The 19,352-nt window shown below is 43.3% G+C and overlaps 1 protein-coding gene across 3 annotated transcripts in view; it reads left to right on the forward strand.

Annotated features, from left to right (window-relative positions):
• UGP2 (UDP-glucose pyrophosphorylase 2) overlaps nt 1-19,352 on the forward strand; it is a 481,750-nt gene that overhangs the window by 253,078 nt on the left and 209,320 nt on the right. The gene's annotated exons all lie outside the window — the stretch shown is intronic.

A 19,352-nucleotide genomic window follows, 5' to 3' on the forward strand; every position in this document is an offset into this window, starting at 1 on the left:
CTTCATATTGCTCAGCACTGCAGGTATGTGGTGCTGTTACGCTTATTGTGTACTTTCTCCTCCACACACTTGATGCAGACAGTTTACAGTATGTCCTGTATCTTTCTTGCTCTCTCACTCACCCGCTTGCAGGTTAATATGCTGCATCTTACTCCATTTCCTGCCTTGTCTTCTAATCCCAGCTAGTGGTGGTAATTACAAACGGATGCTATTGGTGCAGCAGGGCTCAAGTGATGGGGGGGGGGGGGGGGGCATAGCAGCCTGTCTATACAAAGGTGTCTGCAGAATGTGAACAATCCTAATGCAGGGGAGCCTTTTGTTAAGCAGGTTGCATTTCTCTCTCTCTCTCTCTCTCTCTCTCTCTCTCTCTCTCTATCTATCTATCCATCTCTCTATCTATTTATCTATATATCTATCCTTAAAATTATTATACAAAACAGCATGTATATTACTACTATTGCTTACTGCTGAGTTGCCTATGAGGGCCCCAAAACAAATTTGCACCAGTGCCCTCTGTGTAGTAGGTCTCCTACTGATTACAAAGGAAACAAGGAGAGAGAGCTGGGTTTTATTCTCTTTATTACAACATTTTTCAAACAAGATGCAGTAAATGAGTAGCTACGGACAAATCATGTTATGAACACACAAGAAATATCAGTATGAATCTCGGATAAATCATGTATGTGGGAGCAAAACACTAATGAAAACTCAAATGATAAATCGTAGAAACTAAAGTCCTTCTTGATATAACCCTTTCAGTTCATATTTGTCCACAACTGGACACGGCAAACCAGAAAATGCAACTAGTATTTAAGGCACTTAGTGATATTGCCTTTGTTTGTTTGTAAAACAATGTCAGTTTAGCCATCAAATAAAAAGCATTTGTTATATGCTGATCTTTTGTAATAGAATGTGTAATTGCTGATACATAAAAATGATAAATTCTTTAAAAAGTTAAGAGATCCTATTCCCTGTAATAAAATTTTCTTTGTCTATATTTCTAGAGATGAATAATAAGCAGAGAATAAGGATATGGTTTGATGAAGAGTGTTGACACAATGACAGTTTTTAGCACTCAAGGGGTCTTATGATATGTTTTTAGCACTCAAGGGGTCTTATGATATGTTTTTAGCACTCAAGGGGGTCTTATGATGAGTCACAAACATGTGATTCATTTCCATGCCTCCAGCACGTAAGCTTGACAAACCCTGCTCAGTGTGACAGGGGATTCTACTCGTAAATTCCAATATTCCACTGAAACCGTTCTTATAGCTTGTGTTCCTAAAACTTAAATCGGGATAAGCCAATGCGCTTTATACAACTATTTTCAGCACCACAACTAAAGACATTCTGTGTGAATGTTGTGATTCAGCCCTGAAATATTAGAAGTTTTCATACAAATGTGCCAGAAGGTTGAGGACTTTTTTCTGTTGCTGGAGTATAGACATTTTTTTTTAATGATTTTGTTATGAATACATTCAGACTTTTAATTCTTTGGTTAATGTGTATGCGTACAAAAGAAATTTTTATATATATATATATATATATATATATATATATATATATATATATATATATATATATATATATATATATATATTTATTATGTGTGTGTGTATATATATTTTTTCCTACACCAATTCACTTTTTGTCTAATGCCTTTATTAAGTGTATTTCTGTTTCTTTCTAATGACACAGTCCACGGATCATCTAATTACTATTGGGAATATAACTCCTGGCCAGCAGGAGGAGACAAAGAACACCACTGCAAAGCTGTTAAGTATCACTTCCCACAACCCCCAGTCATTCTCTTTGCCTGCGTTGCAAGGAGGTGGTAGAGTTTAGGTGTGTGAAAGAAATTTTCTTCAATCAAGAGTTTATTATTTTGAAGCAGAGCAGGTTTGCCCTGATCTTTTCTGGGCTTTAGCCGTAGTCCACATCAGTCGAGCAGTTGTGGCTTTTAAGTAATTGGGAACTTGTGGGGTATAATTTCCACTTCGCCTCTCAATCAGTTATTGCTGCCCTAACTTGACAGCCTGAGTAAGATTATTCAGCCTTTCTTCATTCCACAGGTCCATGTGAGGGAGGAAGCCCTCTCAAACCAAGAGAGCTCTCCTGCTGCCATGCATATCTACATTGAGGTAAGTTCCAAATTTAATTCCCTGAAAGAAGAAGGGAAATACTGGAACTTTAACAGTTAGTTCTCTTTGGGACTTTAATACAATCATCCTTTTATGGGTTAATGGGATAATGTGTGGCAGTTGTGCAGGCACAGGGGACGAGAGGATCTTTTATTAAGGCTCAGTTAGTGTTTTCGTGTCCGGTGTGTTCCGGACAAGGTGAAGACATTGGTTGTGTTTTTGTGTACTAAATTCTCCCGATGGCTATTCCCTTTAAAGGAAGTTAATGGTGGCCGGGAAGTTCAGTTCGATACGCCACGATGGGTGGGCATTCTCTGAAGCAGCAAAGGTGTTTTTTTGTGCGCTTTTTCCACTTCCTGTGTGTGCCGGATGGTAGAATATCTGTTGCAGCTCTGCTTTTCAGAGGACGGTGACATTGATCACTTGATAGCCGGCTGGAGCAGCTGTGGTTTGAGTCCGGATCGCTAACTACTATTGATTCCAGCAACCAGCAGGACAGGTAGGCACCTCAGCAGAGCTTGCTGAGGTGTAGAGGCTGCCTGAGTTTTATGTAGAGCTGCTGCTCTGGTGTTAAAAAATAAAGTGTTAGTTTAAAATTTAAAGGAACAGTAACGTTTTTTGACAATAAAATTCAAAGTTGAATAAAAGTATTTTATTGCTTGTGGATTAACTTTTTGGGTAAAGATGGACCAAGAGGTCCTGCAGAATGTTATTTGTAGTTTGTGTTTTGATGCTAATATCGAACCACTAATCCCTTTTTGTTTCTTATGTATTGAGAGAGCATTGCATTACAGAGAGAGACTTTTTGATACTGAGCCATCATTATCGAAGGCGGATGTTGTTCAGGAGTCTCCTGTTCAAGATATGCCGCAGCTTTCTCCTCAAGTGTCCCAAACCTTATCGTCCACATATGCAGTGCCCTGCGTTTCCTCTCACACTCTGGTTGGAGTTACCTTGCAGGAAATTGCTACCCACATATCCTCTGCGGTAACTGATGCACTGCCTTCCTTTCCCATGCTGCAGGGAAAGCGCTAGAGGAATTTTAAAGAATCAGTGAGTAAGTTTTCTGATAGTCATGGCTATTCTGAATGTTCCCTCCCAGAAGTCTGAGGAGGAAGATACTTCGGTAGCATCTGAGGGTGAAGTCTCAGACTCAAACAGTGTAATTCCTTCTTCTGGTGCTGAAGTTGTATCCTTCAGGTTTAAGCCAGAACACCTCCGGTTGTTACTTAAAGGGATACTGAACCCAATTTTTTTTCTTTCATGATTCGGATAGGGCATGCAATTTTAAGCAACTTTCTAATTTACTTCTGTTATCAATTTTTCTTCGTTCTCTTGATATCTTTATTTGAAAAAGAAAGCATCTAAGCTAAAGAGCCAGCAAATTTGTGGTACAGAACCATGGACAGCATTTGTTTATTGGTGCTGTCCAATCAGCAAGGACAACCCAGGTTGTTAACCAAAAATGGGCCGGCATCTAAACTTAAATTCTTGCTTTTCAAATAAACATACCAAGAGAATGAAGAAAATTTGATAATAGGAGTACATTAGAAAGTTGCTTAAAATTGCATGCTCTATCTGAATCACAAAAGAAAAAATTTGGCTACAGTGTCCCTTTAAGGAGGTTTTGGCCACCCTGGACGACTTCGACACAACTGTTTTAGTCAATCCTAAGAAGTCTAGTAAGCTAAACAAATACTTTGATGTTCCATCCGTGGTGGAGGTTTTTCCGGTACCAGACCGGGCTACAGAGATTATTGCACGGCAATGGGAGAGACCTGGTACCCCTTTTTCTCCATCCCCAATTTCTTTCCTAAGATATGGTGAGTCACTGAATCATCAATTACTAGTGGGAATATCACTCCTGGCCAGCAGGAGTAGGCAAAGAGCACTACAGCAAAGCTGCTATATATGTCACTTCCCTTACCCATAACCTCCAGTCATTCTCTTTGCCTGCAGTGCAAGGAGGAGGTGAAGCTTTGGTGTCTGATCTACAATCAAGATTTTTTTATTTTAAAGCAGAGTAGGTTTGCTCTGATCTTTCTAAAGGGTGTAGCCGTAGCCCATGTCAGTCTCTTCAGTAGGGCAGTGGTGGCTTTTAAGCATTTGGAAACTTGTGGGGTACAATCCTCACTGTGTTTTCCCAAAACATTTTGCTGCCCTATTTAGATAGCCTGAGTAAGTTTACTCGGTCTTTCTGTATTTCCACAGGTCCATGTGAGGGAACACATCCTCTCAAACCAGGTGAGCTGTCCTGCTGCTGCCGGACAGATGAATATTAAGGTAAGTGCCAGTTTTATTTTTCTATGTAGCGGGGGAAAATTTGGCACTTAATCAGCTGAAACGCTGCAGGGGGGTGTTTTTTATTATTCCTGTCAGGGTGCAGGTTTTTATGGCAGTTTTTGCAGGCACTGTTAGTGTGAGGAGTTATTTATGTTTTCTTGATTTGGTAAATTTAAAGGGAACATTATTTTAGAATGTTTTTTGGTTCTGTATTATATCCTTTGTTAAAAGATAAAAAAAAAAAGTTAAATTTTTTATTTTGCTTCTTTTTTTTAGTATTATGGAGGCTGTGCAGGATGTTACCTGTAGCTTATGTTTTGATTCCCAGGTGGAAGCCCCAGTACCTTTTTGTTCTTCATGTATTGAAAGAACTTTAGCTTATAGAAATAGACTTTTCTCCAACATAGGTGTGTCCGGTCCACGGCGTCATCCTTACTTGTGGGATATTCTCTTCCCCAACAGGAAATGGCAAAGAGCCCAGCAAAGCTGGTCACATGATCCCTCCTAGGCTCCGCCTACCCCAGTCATTCTCTTTGCCGTTGTACAGGCAACATCTCCACGGAGATGGCTTAGAGTTTTTTAGTGTTTAACTGTAGTTTTTATTATTCAATCAAGAGTTTGTTATTTTGAAATAGTGCTGGTATGTACTATTTACTCAGAAACAGAAAAGAGATGAAGATTTCTGTTTGTATGAGGAAAATGATTTTAGCAACCGTCACTAAAATCCATGGCTGTTCCACACAGGACTGTTGAGAGCAATTAACTTCAGTTGGGGGAACAGTGAGCAGTCTCTTGCTGCTTGAGGTATGACACATTCTAACAAGACGATGTAATGCTGGAAGCTGTCATTTTCCCTATGGGATCCGGTAAGCCATGTTTATTACGATCGTAAATAAGGGCTTCACAAGGGCTTATTAAGACTGTAGACTTTTTCTGGGCTAAATCGATTCATTATTAACACATATTTAGCCTTGAGGAATCATTTTATTTGGGTATTTTGATATAATAATATCGGCAGGCACTGTTTTAGACACCTTATTCTTTAGGGGCTTTCCCAAAGCATAGGCAGAGCCTCATTTTCGCGCCGGTGTTGCGCACTTGTTTTTGAGAGGCATGGCATGCAGTCGCATGTGAGAGGAGCTCTGATACTTAGAAAAGACTTTCTGAAGGCGTCATTTGGTATCGTATTCCCCTTTGGGCTTGGTTGGGTCTCAGCAAAGCAGATACCAGGGACTGTAAAGGGGTTAAAGTTCAAAACGGCTCCGGTTCCGTTATTTTAAGGGTTAAAGCTTCCAAATTTGGTGTGCAATACTTTTAAGGCTTTAAGACACTGTGGTGAAAATTTGGTGAATTTTGAACAATTCCTTCATGTTTTTTCGCAATTGCAGTAATAAAGTGTGTTCAGTTTAAAATTTAAAGTGACAGTAACGGTTTTATTTTAAAACGTTTTTTGTACTTTGTTATCAAGTTTATGCCTGTTTAACATGTCTGAACTACCAGATAGACTGTGTTCTGAATGTGGGGAAGCCAGAATTCCTATTCATTTAAATAAATGTGATTTATGTGACAATGACAATGATGCCCAAGATGATTCCTCAAGTGAGGGGAGTAAGCATGGTACTGCATCATTCCCTCCTTCGTCTACACGAGTCTTGCCCACTCAGGAGGCCCCTAGTACATCTAGCGCGCCAATACTCCTTACTATGCAACAATTAACGGCTGTAATGGATAATTCTGTCAAAAACATTTTAGCCAAAATGAACACTTATCAGCGTAAGCGCGACTGCTCTGTTTTAGATACTGAAGAGCATGACGACGCTGATAATAATGTTTCTGAAGGGCCCCTAACCCAGTCTGATGGGGCCAGGGAGGTTTTGTCTGAGGGAGAAATTACTGATTCAGGGAACATTTCTCAACAAGCTGAACCTGATGTGATTACATTTAAATTTAAGTTGGAACATCTCCGCATTCTGCTTAAGGAGGTATTATCCACTCTGGATGATTGTGACAAGTTGGTCATCCCAGAGAAACTATGTAAAATGGACAAGTTCCTAGAGGTGCCGGGGCTCCCAGAAGCTTTTCCTATACCCAAGCGGGTGGCGGACATTGTTAATAAAGAATGGGAAAGGCCCGGTATTCCTTTCGTCCCTCCCCCCATATTTAAAAAATTGTTTCCTATGGTCGACCCCAGAAAGGACTTATGGCAGACAGTCCCCAAGGTCGAGGGAGCGGTTTCCACTTTAAACAAACGCACCACTATACCCATAGAGGATAGTTGTGCTTTCAAAGATCCTATGGATAAAAAATTAGGTTTGCTTAAAAAGATGTTTGTTCAGCAGGGTTACCTTCTACAACCAATTTCATGCGTTGTCCCTGTCGCTACAGCCGCATGTTTCTGGTTCGATGAGCTGATAAAGGCGGTCGATAGTGATTCTCCTCCTTATGAGGAGATTATGGACAGGATCAATGCTCTCAAATTGGCTAATTCTTTTACCCTAGACGCCACCTTGCAATTGGCTAGGTTAGCGGCTAAGAATTCTGGGTTTGCTATTGTGGCGCGCAGAGCGCTTTGGTTGAAATCTTGGTCGGCTGATGCGTCTTCCAAGAACAAGCTACTTAACATTCCTTTCAAGGGGAAAACGCTGTTTGGCCCTGATTTGAAAGAGATTATCTCTGATATCACTGGGGGTAAGGGCCACGCCCTTCCTCAGGATCGGCCTTTCAAGGCAAAAAATAAACCTAATTTTCGTCCCTTTCGTAGAAACGGACCAGCCCAAAGTGCTACGTCCTCTAAGCAAGAGGGTAATACTTCTCAAGCCAGCTTGGAGACCAATGCAAGGCTGGAACAAGGGAAAGCAGGCCAAGAAACCTGCCACTGCTACCAAGACAGCATGAAATGTTGGCCCCCGATCCGGGACCGGATCTGGTGGGGGGCAGACTCTCTCTCTTCGCTCAGGCTTGGGCAAGAGATGTTCTGGATCCTTGGGCGCTAGAAATAGTCTCCCAAGGTTATCTTCTGGAATTCAAGGGACTTCCCCCAAGGGGGAGGTTCCACAGGTCTCAGTTGTCTTCAGACCACATAAAAAGACAGGCATTCTTACATTGTGTAGAAGACCTGTTAAAAATGGGAGTGATTCATCCTGTTCCATTAAGAGAACAAGGGATGGGGTTCTATTCCAATCTGTTCATAGTTCCCAAAAAAGAGGGAACGTTCAGACCAATCTTAGATCTCAAGATCTTAAACAAGTTTCTCAAGGTTCCATCGTTCAAGATGGAAACCATTCGAACTATTCTTCCTTCCATCCAGGAAGGTCAATTCATGACCACGGTGGATTTAAAGGATGCGTATCTACATATTCCTATCCACAAGGAACATCATCGGTTCCTAAGGTTCGCATTCCTGGACAAGCATTACCAGTTTGTGGCGCTTCCTTTCGGATTAGCCACTGCTCCAAGGATTTTCACAAAGGTACTAGGGTCCCTTCTAGCTGTGCTAAGACCAAGGGGCATTGCTGTAGTACCTTACTTGGACGACATTCTGATTCAAGCGTCGTCCCTTCCTCAAGCAAAGGCTCACACGGACATAGTCCTGGCCTTTCTCAGATCTCACGGATGGAAAGTGAACGTGGAAAAGAGTTCTCTATCTCCGTCAACAAGGGTTCCCTTCTTGGGAACAATAATAGACTCCTTAGAAATGAGGATATTTCTGACAGAGGCCAGAAAAACAAAGCTTCTAGACTCTTGTCGGATACTTCATTCCGTTCCTCTTCCTTCCATAGCTCAGTGCATGGAAGTGATCGGGTTGATGGTAGCGGCAATGGACATAGTTCCTTTTGCGCGCATTCATCTAAGACCATTACAACTGTGCATGCTCAGTCAGTGGAATGGGGATTATACAGACTTGTCTCCGAAGATACAAGTAAATCAGAGGACCAGAGACTCACTCCGTTGGTGGCTGTCCCTGGACAACCTGTCACAAGGGATGACATTCCGCAGACCAGAGTGGGTCATTGTCACGACCGACGCCAGTCTGATGGGCTGGGGCGCGGTCTGGGGATCCCTGAAAGCTCAGGGTCTTTGGTCTCGGGAAGAATCTCTTCTACCGATAAATATTCTGGAACTGAGAGCGATATTCAATGCTCTCAAGGCTTGGCCTGAGCTAGCGAGGGCCAAGTTCATACGGTTTCAATCAGACAACATGACAACTGTTGCGTACATCAACCATCAGGGGGGAACAAGGAGTTCCCTAGCGATGGAAGAAGTGACCAAAATCATTCTATGGGCGGAGTCTCACTCCTGCCACCTGTCCGCTATCCACATCCCAGGAGTGGAAAATTGGGAAGCGGATTTTCTGAGTCGTCAGACATTGCATCCGGGGGAGTGGGAACTCCATCCGGAAATCTTTGCCCAAATCACTCAGCTGTGGGGCATTCCAGACATGGATCTGATGGCCTCTCGTCAGAACTTCAAAGTTCCTTGCTACGGGTCCAGATCCAGGGATCCCAAGGCGGCTCTAGTGGATGCACTAGTAGCACCTTGGACCTTCAAACTAGCTTATGTGTTCCCGCCGTTTCCTCTCATCCCCAGGCTGGTAGCCAGGATCAATCAGGAGAGGGCGTCGGTGATCTTGATAGCTCCTGCGTGGCCACGCAGGACTTGGTATGCAGATCTGGTGAATATGTCATCGGCTCCACCTTGGAAGCTACCTTTGAGACGAGACCTTCTTGTTCAGGGTCCGTTCGAACATCCGAACCTGGTTTCACTCCAGCTGACTGCTTGGAGATTGAACGCTTGATCTTATCGAAGCGAGGGTTCTCAGATTCTGTTATCGATACTCTTGTTCAGGCCAGAAAGCCTGTAACTAGAAAGATTTACCACAAAATTTGGAAAAAATATATCTGTTGGTGTGAATCTAAAGGATTCCCTTGGGACAAGGTTAAGATTCCTAAGATTCTATCCTTCCTTCAAGAAGGATTGGAAAAAGGATTATCTGCAAGTTCCCTGAAGGGACAGATTTCTGCCTTGTCTGTGTTACTTCACAAAAAGCTGGCAGCTGTGCCAGATGTTCAAGCCTTTGTTCAGGCTCTGGTTAGAATTAAGCCTGTTTACAAACCTTTTGACTCCTCCTTGGAGTCTCAATTTAGTTCTTTCAGTTCTTCAGGGGGTTCCGTTTGAACCCTTACATTCCGTTGATATTAAGTTATTATCTTGGAAAGTTTTGTTTTTAGTTGCAATTTCTTCTGCTAGAAGAGTTTCAGAATTATCTGCTCTGCAGTGTTCTCCTCCTTATCTGGTGTTCCATGCAGATAAGGTGGTTTTACGTACTAAACCTGGGTTTCTTCCAAAAGTTGTTTCTAACAAAAACATTAACCAGGAGATTATCGTACCTTCTCTGTGTCCGAAACCAGTTTCAAAGAAGGAACGTTTGTTGCACAATTTGGATGTTGTTCGCGCTCTAAAATTCTATTTAGATGCTACAAAGGATTTTAGACAAACATCTTCCTTGTTTGTTGTTTATTCCAGTAAAAGGAGAGGTCAAAAAGCAACTTCTACCTCTCTCTCTTTTTGGATTAAAAGCATCATCAGATTGGCTTACGAGACTGCCGGACGGCAGCCTCCCGAAAGAATCACAGCTCATTCCACTAGGGCTGTGGCTTCCACATGGGCCTTCAAGAACGAGGCTTCTGTTGATCAGATATGTAGGGCAGCGACTTGGTCTTCACTGCACACTTTTACCAAATTTTACAAGTTTGATACTTTTGCTTCTTCTGAGGCTATTTTTGGGAGAAAGGTTTTGCAAGCCGTGGTGCCTTCCATTTAGGTGACCTGATTTGCTCCCTCCCTTCATCCGTGTCCTAAAGCTTTGGTATTGGTTCCCACAAGTAAGGATGACGCCGTGGACCGGACACACCTATGTTGGAGAAAACAGAATTTATGTTTACCTGATAAATTACTTTCTCCAACGGTGTGTCCGGTCCACGGCCCGCCCTGGTTTTTTTAATCAGGTCTGATAATTTATTTTCTTTAACTACAGTCACCACGGTACCATATGGTTTCTCCTATGCAAATATTCCTCCTTAACGTCGGTCGAATGACTGGGGTAGGCGGAGCCTAGGAGGGATCATGTGACCAGCTTTGCTGGGCTCTTTGCCATTTCCTGTTGGGGAAGAGAATATCCCACAAGTAAGGATGACGCCGTGGACCGGACACACCGTTGGAGAAAGTAATTTATCAGGTAAACATAAATTCTGTTTTTTTGAGCCATCATTAGCTAAGGCGAATGCTGTTCAGGAGCCTCCTGTTTCAGATGTGCTGCAGCTTTCTCCTCTAGCGTCCCAATCCTATTAATCTGCACATGCAGTGCCCTGTGTTTCCTCTCATGCTCTGTCAGGAGTTATTTTGCAAGATATTGGTGCCCAGGTATCTCCTGCGGTATCTGAGGCGCTGTCTGTTTTTCCCATGCTGCAGGGGAAACGCAAAAGGAAATTTAAAGAAACAGTAAGTAAGGTTTCTGATCCTGAGGTGGCTAATCAAAGTATTTCGGATTCAGGCAGTGTAATTCCTTCTACTGATGCTGAAGTTGTGTCATTCAGATTTAAGATGGAACACCTCTGCTTTTTACTTAAGGAGGTTTTGGCTACCTTAGATGACTCTGATGCTTCTATCGTTGTTAACCGTAAGAAGTCTAGTAAGCTGATAAAGTATTTTGATGTTTCCTCTGCGGTGGAGGTATTTCCTTTTTCTCCATCTCCTATTTTTAATAAAATGTTTCCTATAGCTGACTCTATTAAGGAGTCATGGCAAACGGTTCCTAAGGTGGAAGGCGCTATTTCCACTTTGGCTAAAAGGACCACTATTCATAGAAAATAGTTGTTCTTTTAAGGATCCAATGGATAGGAAATTGGAGGCATTATTAAAGAAAATGTATGTTCACCAAGGTCTTCAATGGCAGCCTGCGGTGTGTATTGCTACTGTTACCAGTGCTGCAGCTTACTGGTTTGATTCTTTGTCTGATTCTATTCAGACAAATGCTCCTCTTGAGGAGATCCAGGACAGGATTAAGGCTCTTAAGTTAGCCAATTCCTTTATTACGGATGCTTCCTTACAAGTCATTTAACTGGGAGCAAAAATGTCTGTTTCTCTTGTTAAGTGTGTTCAGTCCACGGGTCATCCATTACTTATGGGATATATTCTCCTTCCCAACAGGAAGTTGCAAGAGGATCACCCAAGCAGAGCTGCTATATAGCTCCTCCCCTCACATGTCATATCCAGTCATTCTCTTGCAACCCTCAACAAAGGAGGTCGCGAGAGGAGTTGGAGTTTTTACTTAATTATTCTTCAACAAAAGTTTATTTTAAATGGCACCGGAGTGTGCTGTTTTTTTATCTCAGACAGTATTTAGAAGAAGAATCTGCCTGCGATTTCTATGATCTTAGCAGACGTAACTAAGATCCACTGGCTGTTCTCGCACATTCTGAGGAGTGGGGTAACTTCAGAAAATGGGAATAGCATGCGGGGTCCCCCGCAAATGAGGTATGTGCAGTACAATATTTTCTGGGAATGGAATTGACTAAGAAAACACTGCTGTTACCCATATGATGTAAGTACAGCCTTAAATGCAGTAGTAGCGACTGGTATCAGGCTGATAAATGTATGCGCAGTTGAATTATTTTCTAGGGACTAGAATTTGACTGAGAAAATACTGTTAATACTGAAATAATGTATAAGCCTTAACTGCAGTAGAAGCGACTGGTAGCAGGCTTAGTGATAACTTTGCATGACATTGAAAAAGTTTGTTTTTAAAACGTTTACTGGCATGTTATTCGTTTTGTGAGGTACTTTGGTGATAAATCTTTTTGGGCATGATTTTTTTCCATATGGCTAACGTATATTTCTGCATAGAAACCGTTATATCAGGTCTCCCACTGTTGTAAATGAGTGGGAGGGACCTTTTTTAGCGCCTTGTTGCGCAGTTAAAATTCTAGCACAGTCTTCCTGCTTCTTCCTCCTTGATCCGGGACGTCTCTAGAGAGCTCAGGGGTCTTCAAAATTGATTTTTGAGGGAGGTAATCAGTCACAGCAGACCTGTGACAGTGTGTTTGACTGTGATAAAAGCGTTAAATCTTAAATCGATTATCCGTTTTGGGTATTGAGGGGTTAATCATCCTTTTGCTAATGGGTGCAATCCTCTGCTAATTTAATACATTTACTGTTAAAAATTGTTTGCTATAACTGAATTAATTCATTGTTATTCAACTGTGTTTTTAAAAGCGCTGCAGCGTTTTTTATATTGCTTGTAAAATTATTGAAAGTAATTTCCAAGCTTGCTAGCTTCATTGCTAGTCTGTTTAAACATGTCTGATACAGAGGAATCTGCTTGTTCATTATGTTTAAAAGCCGATGTGGAGCCCAATAGAAATATGTGTACCAATTGTATTGATATTACTTTAAATAAAAGTCAGTCTTTACCGGTAAAGAAATTATCACCAGACAACGAGGGGGAAGTTATGCCGCCTAACTCTCCTCACGTGTCAGTACCTTCGCCTCCCGCTCAGGAGGTGCGTGAGATTGTGGCGCCAAGTACATCAAGGCCCTTACAAATCACTTTACATGATATGGCTAATGTTATGAAAGATGTATTATCTAATCTGCCCGAGTTAAGAGGCAAGCGCGATAGCTCTGGGTTAAGGACAGAGCGCGCCAATGACACGAGAGCCATGTCTGATACTGCGTCACAATTTGCAGAACATGAGGACGGAGAGCTTCATTCTGTGGGTGACGGTTCTGATTCGGGGAGACCGGATTCAGAAATTTCAAATTTTAAATTTAAGCTTGAGAACCTCCGCGTGTTGCTAGGGGAGGTGTTGGCGGCTCTGAATGATTGTGACACGGTGGCAATCCCAGAGAAATTATGTAGGCTGGATAAATACTATGCGGTACCGGTGTGTACTGACGTTTTTCCTATACCAAAGAGGCTTACAGAGATTATTAGCAAGGAGTGGGATAGACCTGGTGTGCCCTTTTCCCCTCCTCCGATATTTAGAAAAATGTTCCCTATAAACGCCGCCACACGAGACTTATGGCAGACGGTCCCTAAGGTGGAGGGAGCAGTTTCTACTTTAGCCAAGCGTACCACTATCCCGGTGGAGGATAGTTGTGCTTTCTCAGATCCAATGGATAAAAAATTAGAGGGTTACCTTAAGAAAATGTTTGTTCAACAAGGTTTTATATTGCAAACCCCTTGCATGCATTGCGCCTGTCACTGCTGCAGCGGCATTCTGGTTTGAGTCTCTGGAAGAGGCAATTCGCACAGCACCATTGGATGAGACTTTGAGCAGGCTTAGAACGCTTAAGCTAGCTAATGCGTTTGTTTCGGATGCCGTAGTGCATTTAACCAAACTTACGCCTAAGAATTCCGGATTCGCCATCCAGGCGCGCAGAGCGCTATGGCTTAAATCCTGGTCAGCAGATGTGACTTCTAAATCTAAACTACTGAATATTCCTTTCAAAGGGCAGACCTTATTCGGGCCCGGCTTGAAGGAAATTATTGCTGACATTACTGGAGGTAAGGGCCACACCCTTCCTCAGGACAGGGCCAAATCAAGGGCCAAACAGTCTAATTTTCGTGCCTTTCATAATTTCAAGGCAGGAGCAGCATCAACTTCCTCCGCTCCAAAACAGGAAGGAACTACTGCTCGTTACAGACAAGGTTGGAAAGGCAACCAGTCATGGAACAAGGGCAAGCAGGCCAGAAAGCCTACTTCCGCCCCTAAGACAGCATGAAGACAGGGCCCCCTTTCCGGAGACGGATCTAGTGGGGGGCAGACTTTCTCTCTTCGCCCAGGCTTGGGCAAGAGATGTCCAGGATCCCTGGACGTTGGAGATCATATCTCAGGGATACCTTCTGGACTTCAAAACTTTTCCTCCACAAGGGAGGTTTCATCTGTCAAGGTTATCAACAAACCTAGTAAAGAAAGAGGCATTTCTACAATGTGTACAAGACCTCTTAGTGATGGGAGTGATCCACCCAGTTCCGCGAACGGAACAAGGGCAAGGTTTTTACTCAAATCTGTTTGTGGTGCCCAAAAAAGAGGGAACCTTCAGGCCAATCTTAGACCTAAAGATCTTAAACAAATTCCTAAGGGTTCCATCGTTCAAGATGGAAACCATTCGAACCATCCTACCCATGATCCAAGAGGGTCAGTATATGACCACAGTGGACTTAAAGGATGCCTACCTTCACATACCGATTCACAAAGATCATTATCGGTACCTAAGGTTTGCCTTTCTAGACAGGCATTACCAGTTTGTAGCTCTTCCCTTCGGGTTAGCTACGGCTCTGAGAATTTTTACAAAGGTTCTGGGCTCGCTTCTGGCGGTACTAAGACCGTGAGGCATAGCGGTGGCTCCGTACCTAGACGACATTCTGATACAAGCGTCAAGTTTTCAAAATGCAAAGTCTCATACAGAGATAGTTCTAGCATTTCTGAGGTCGCATGGGTGGAAAGTGAACATGGAAAAGAGTTCTCTTTTTCCACTCACAAGGGTTCCCTTCCTAGGGACTCTTATAGATTCTGTAGAGATGAAGATTTACCTGACTGAGTCCAGGTTATCAAAAATTCTAAATGCTTGCCGTGTCCTTCATTCCATTCCAAGCCCATCAGTAGCTCAGTGCATGGAAGTAATCGGCTTAATGGTCGCGGCAATGGACATAGTGCCATTTGCGCGCCTGCATCTCAGACCGCTGCAATTATGCATGCTAAGTCATTGGAATGGGGATTACTCAGATCTGTCCCCTTTACTGAATCTGGACCAGGAGACCAGAGATTCTCTTCTCTGGTGGTTGTCTCGGGTTCATCTGTCCAAAGGAATGACCTTTCGCAGACCAGATTGGACGATTGTAACAACAGATGCCAGCCTACTAGGCTGGGGCGCAGTCTGGAACTCCCTAAAGGCTCAGGGATCGTGGACTCCTTCCAATAAACATTCTGGAATTAAGAGCAATATTCAATGCTCTTCTAGCTTGGCCTCAGTTAGCAACACTGAGGTTCATCAGGTTTCAGTCGGACAACATCACGACTGTAGCTTACATCAATCATCAAGGAGGAACCAGGAGTTCCCTAGCGATGTTAGAGGTCTCAAAGATAATTCGCTGGGCAGAGTCTCACTCTTGCCACCTGTCAGCGATCTACATCCCAGGCGTGGAGAACTGGGAAGCGGACTTTCTAAGTCGCCAGACCTTTCATCCGGGGGAGTGGGAACTTCATCCGGAGATATTTGCTCAACTGATTCTTCGTTGGGGCGAACCGGAACTGGATCTCATGGCATCTCGCCAGAACGCCAAGCTTCTGTGCTACGGATCCAGGTCCAGGGACCCGGGAGCGGTGCTGATAGATGCACTAGCAGCCCCTTGGGTTTTCAACATGGCTTATGTGTTTCCACCGTTTCCGTTGCTGCCTCGACTGATTGCCAAGATCAAACAGGAGAGAGCATCGGTGATTCTGATAGCGCCTGCGTGGCCACGCAGGACCTGGTATGCAGACCTAGTGGACATGTCGTCCTGTCCACCATGGTCTCTGCCTCTGAGGCAGGACCTTCTAATTCAGGGTCCTTTCAACCATCCAAACCTAATTTCTCTGAGGCTGACTGCATGGAGATTGAACGCTTGATTCTATCGAAGCGTGGTTTCTCGGAGTCGGTTATTGATACATTAATACAGGCTCGGAAACCTGTGACCAGAAAAATTTACCATAAGATATGGCGTAAATATTTATATTGGTGTGAATCCAAGAGTTACTCATGGAGTAAGGTTAGGATTCCTAGGATATTGTCTTTTCTACAAGAGGGTTTAGAAAAGGGTTTATCCGCTAGTTCGCTAAAGGGACAGATTTCTGCTCTGTCTATTCTTTTACACAAGCGTCTGGCAGAGAATCCAGACGTCCAGGCTTTTTGTCAGGCTTTGACTAGGATTAAGCCTGTGTTTAAGACTGTTGCTCCTCTGTGGAGCTTAAACTTGGTTCTTCAAGTTCTTCAGGGTGTTCCGTTTGAACCCCTTCGTTCCATTGATATTAAGCTTTTATCTTGGAAAGTTCTGTTTTTGATGGCTATTTCCTCGGCTCGAAGAGTTTCTGAGTTATCTGCCTTACATTGTGATTCTCCTTATCTGATCTTTCATTCAGACAAGGTAGTCCTGCGTACTAAACCTGGGTTTTTACCTAAGGTTGTTTCTAACAGGAATATCAATCAAGAGATTGTTGTTCCATCATTATGTCCTAATCCTTCTTCAAAGAAGGAACGTCTTTAGCATAATCTAGACGTGGTCCGTGCCCTGAAGTTTTACTTACAGGCAACTAAAGATTTTCGGCAAACTTCTTCTCTGTTTGTCGTTTACTCTGGATAGAGGAGAGGTCAAAAGACTTCGGCTACCTCTCTCTCTTTTTGGCTTCGTAGCATAATACGTTTAGCCTATGAGACTGCTGGACAGCAGCCTCCTGAAAGAATTACAGCTCATTCCACTAGAGCTGTGGCTTCCACCTGGGCCTTTAAGAATGAGGCCTCTGTTGAACAGATTTGCAAGGCTGCAACTTGGTCTTCACTTCATACTTTTTCCAAATTTTAGAAATTTGACACCTTTGCTTCTTCGGAGGCTGTTTTTGGGAGAAAGGTTCTTCATGCAGTGGTTCCTTCTGTTTAATGTTCCTGCCTTGTCCCTCCCATCATCTGTGTACTTTAGCTTTGGTATTGGTATCCCATAAGTAATGGATGACCCGTGGACTGAACACACTTAACAAGAGAAAACATAATTTATGCTTACCTGATAAATTTATTTCTCTTGTAGTGTGTTCAGTCCACGGCCCGCCCTGTCTTTTTTGAGGCAGGTTCTAAATTTTAAATTATAACTCCAGTCACCACTGCACCCTATAGTTTCTCCTTTCTCGTCTTGTTTCGGTCGAATGACTGGATATGACATGTGAGGGGAGGAGCTATATAGCAGCTCTGCTTGGGTGATCCTCTTGCAACTTCCTGTTGGGAAGGAGAATATATCCCATAAGTAATGGATGACCCGTGGACTGAACACACTACAAGAGAAATAAATTTATCAGGTAAGCATAAATTATGTTTCTCCAACATAGGTGTGTCCGGTCCACGGTGTCATCCTTACTTGTGGGATATTCTCTTCCCCAACAGGAAATGGCAAAGAGCCCAGCAAAGCTGGTCACATGATCCCTCCTAGGCTCCGCCTACCCCAGTCATTCTCTTTGCCGTTGTACAGGTAGAATCTCTTCTACCGATAAATATTCTGGAACTGAGAGCGATATTCAATGCTCTCAAAGCTTGGCCTCAGCTAGCGAGGGCCAAGTTCATACATCAACCATCAGGGGGGAACAAGGAGTTCACTAGCGATGGAAGAAGTGACCAAAATCATTCTATGGGCGGAGTCTCACTCCTGCCACCTGTCTACTATCCACATCCCAGGAGTGGAAAATTGGGAAGCGGATTTTCTGAGTCGTCAGACATTGCATCCGGGGGAGTGGGAACTCCATCCGGAAATCTTTGCCCAAGTCACTCAACCGTGGGGCATTCCAGACATGGATCTGATGGCCTCTCGTCAGAACTTCAGAGTTCCTCACTACGGGTACAGATCCAGGGATCCCAAGGCGGCTCTAGTGGATGCACTAGTAGCACCTTGGACCTTCAAACTAGCTTATGTGCTCCCGCCGTTTCCTCTCATCCCCAGGCTGGTAGCCAGGATCAATCAGGAGAGGGCGTCGGTGATTTTGATAGCTCCTGCGCGGCCACGCAGGACTTGGTATGCAGATCTGGTGAATATGTCATCGGCTCCACCATGGAAGCTACCTTTGAGAGACCTTCTTGTTCTAGGTCCGTTCGACCCACTCCAGCTGACTGCTTGGAGATTGAACGCTTGATCTTATCAAAGCGAGGGTTCTCAGATTCTGTTATTAATACTCTTGTTCAGGCCTGAAAGCCTGTAGCCAGAAAAATTACCACATAATTTGGTATATCTGTTGGTGTGAATCTGCAGGATTCCCTTGGGACAAGGTTAAGATTCCTAAGAGTCTATCCTTCCTTCGAGAAGGATTGGAAAAAGGATTATCTGCAAGTTCCTTGATGGGACAGATTTCTGCCTTGTCTGTGTTACTTCACAAAAAGCTGGCAGCTGTGCCAGATGTTCTAGCCTTTGTTCAGGCTCTGGTTAGAATCAAGCCTGTTTACAAAATTTTGACTCCTCCTTGGAGTCTCAACCTAGTTCTTTCAGTTCTTCAGGGGGTTCCGTTTGAACCCTTACATTCCGTTGATATTAAGTTATTATCTTGGAAAGTTTTGTTTTTGGTTGCAATTTCTTCTGCTAGAAGAGTTTCAGAATTATCTGCTCTGCAGTGTGTTCTTCTCCTTATCTGGTGTTCCATGCAGATAAGGTGGTTTTGCGTACTAAACCTGGTTTTCTTCCAAAAGTTGTTTCTAACAAAAACATTAACCAGGAGATAGTTGTGCCTTCTTTGTGTCCTAATCCAGTTTCAAAGAAGGAACGTTTGTTGCACAACTTGGATGTAGTTCGTGCTCTCAAATTTTACTTAGCAGCTACTAAGGATTTCAGACAAACTTGTCTTTGTTTGTTGTTTATTCTGGTAAACGGAGAGGTCAAAAAGCAACTTCTACCTCTCTCTCCTTCTGGATTAAAAGCATTATCCGATTGGCTTATGAGACTGCCGGACGGCAGCCTCCTGAAAGAATCACAGCTCACTCCACTAGGGCTGTGGCTTCCACATGGGCCTTCAAGAACGAGGCTTCTGTTGATCAGATATGTAGGGCAGCGACTTGGTCTTCACTGCACACTTTTACCAAATTTTACAAGTTTGATACTTTTGCTTCTTCTGAGGCTATTTTTGGGAGAAAGGTTTTGCAAGC

Source organism: Bombina bombina, chromosome 4, assembly GCF_027579735.1.
Source record: "Bombina bombina isolate aBomBom1 chromosome 4, aBomBom1.pri, whole genome shotgun sequence".
NCBI lineage: Eukaryota > Metazoa > Chordata > Amphibia > Anura > Bombinatoridae > Bombina > Bombina bombina.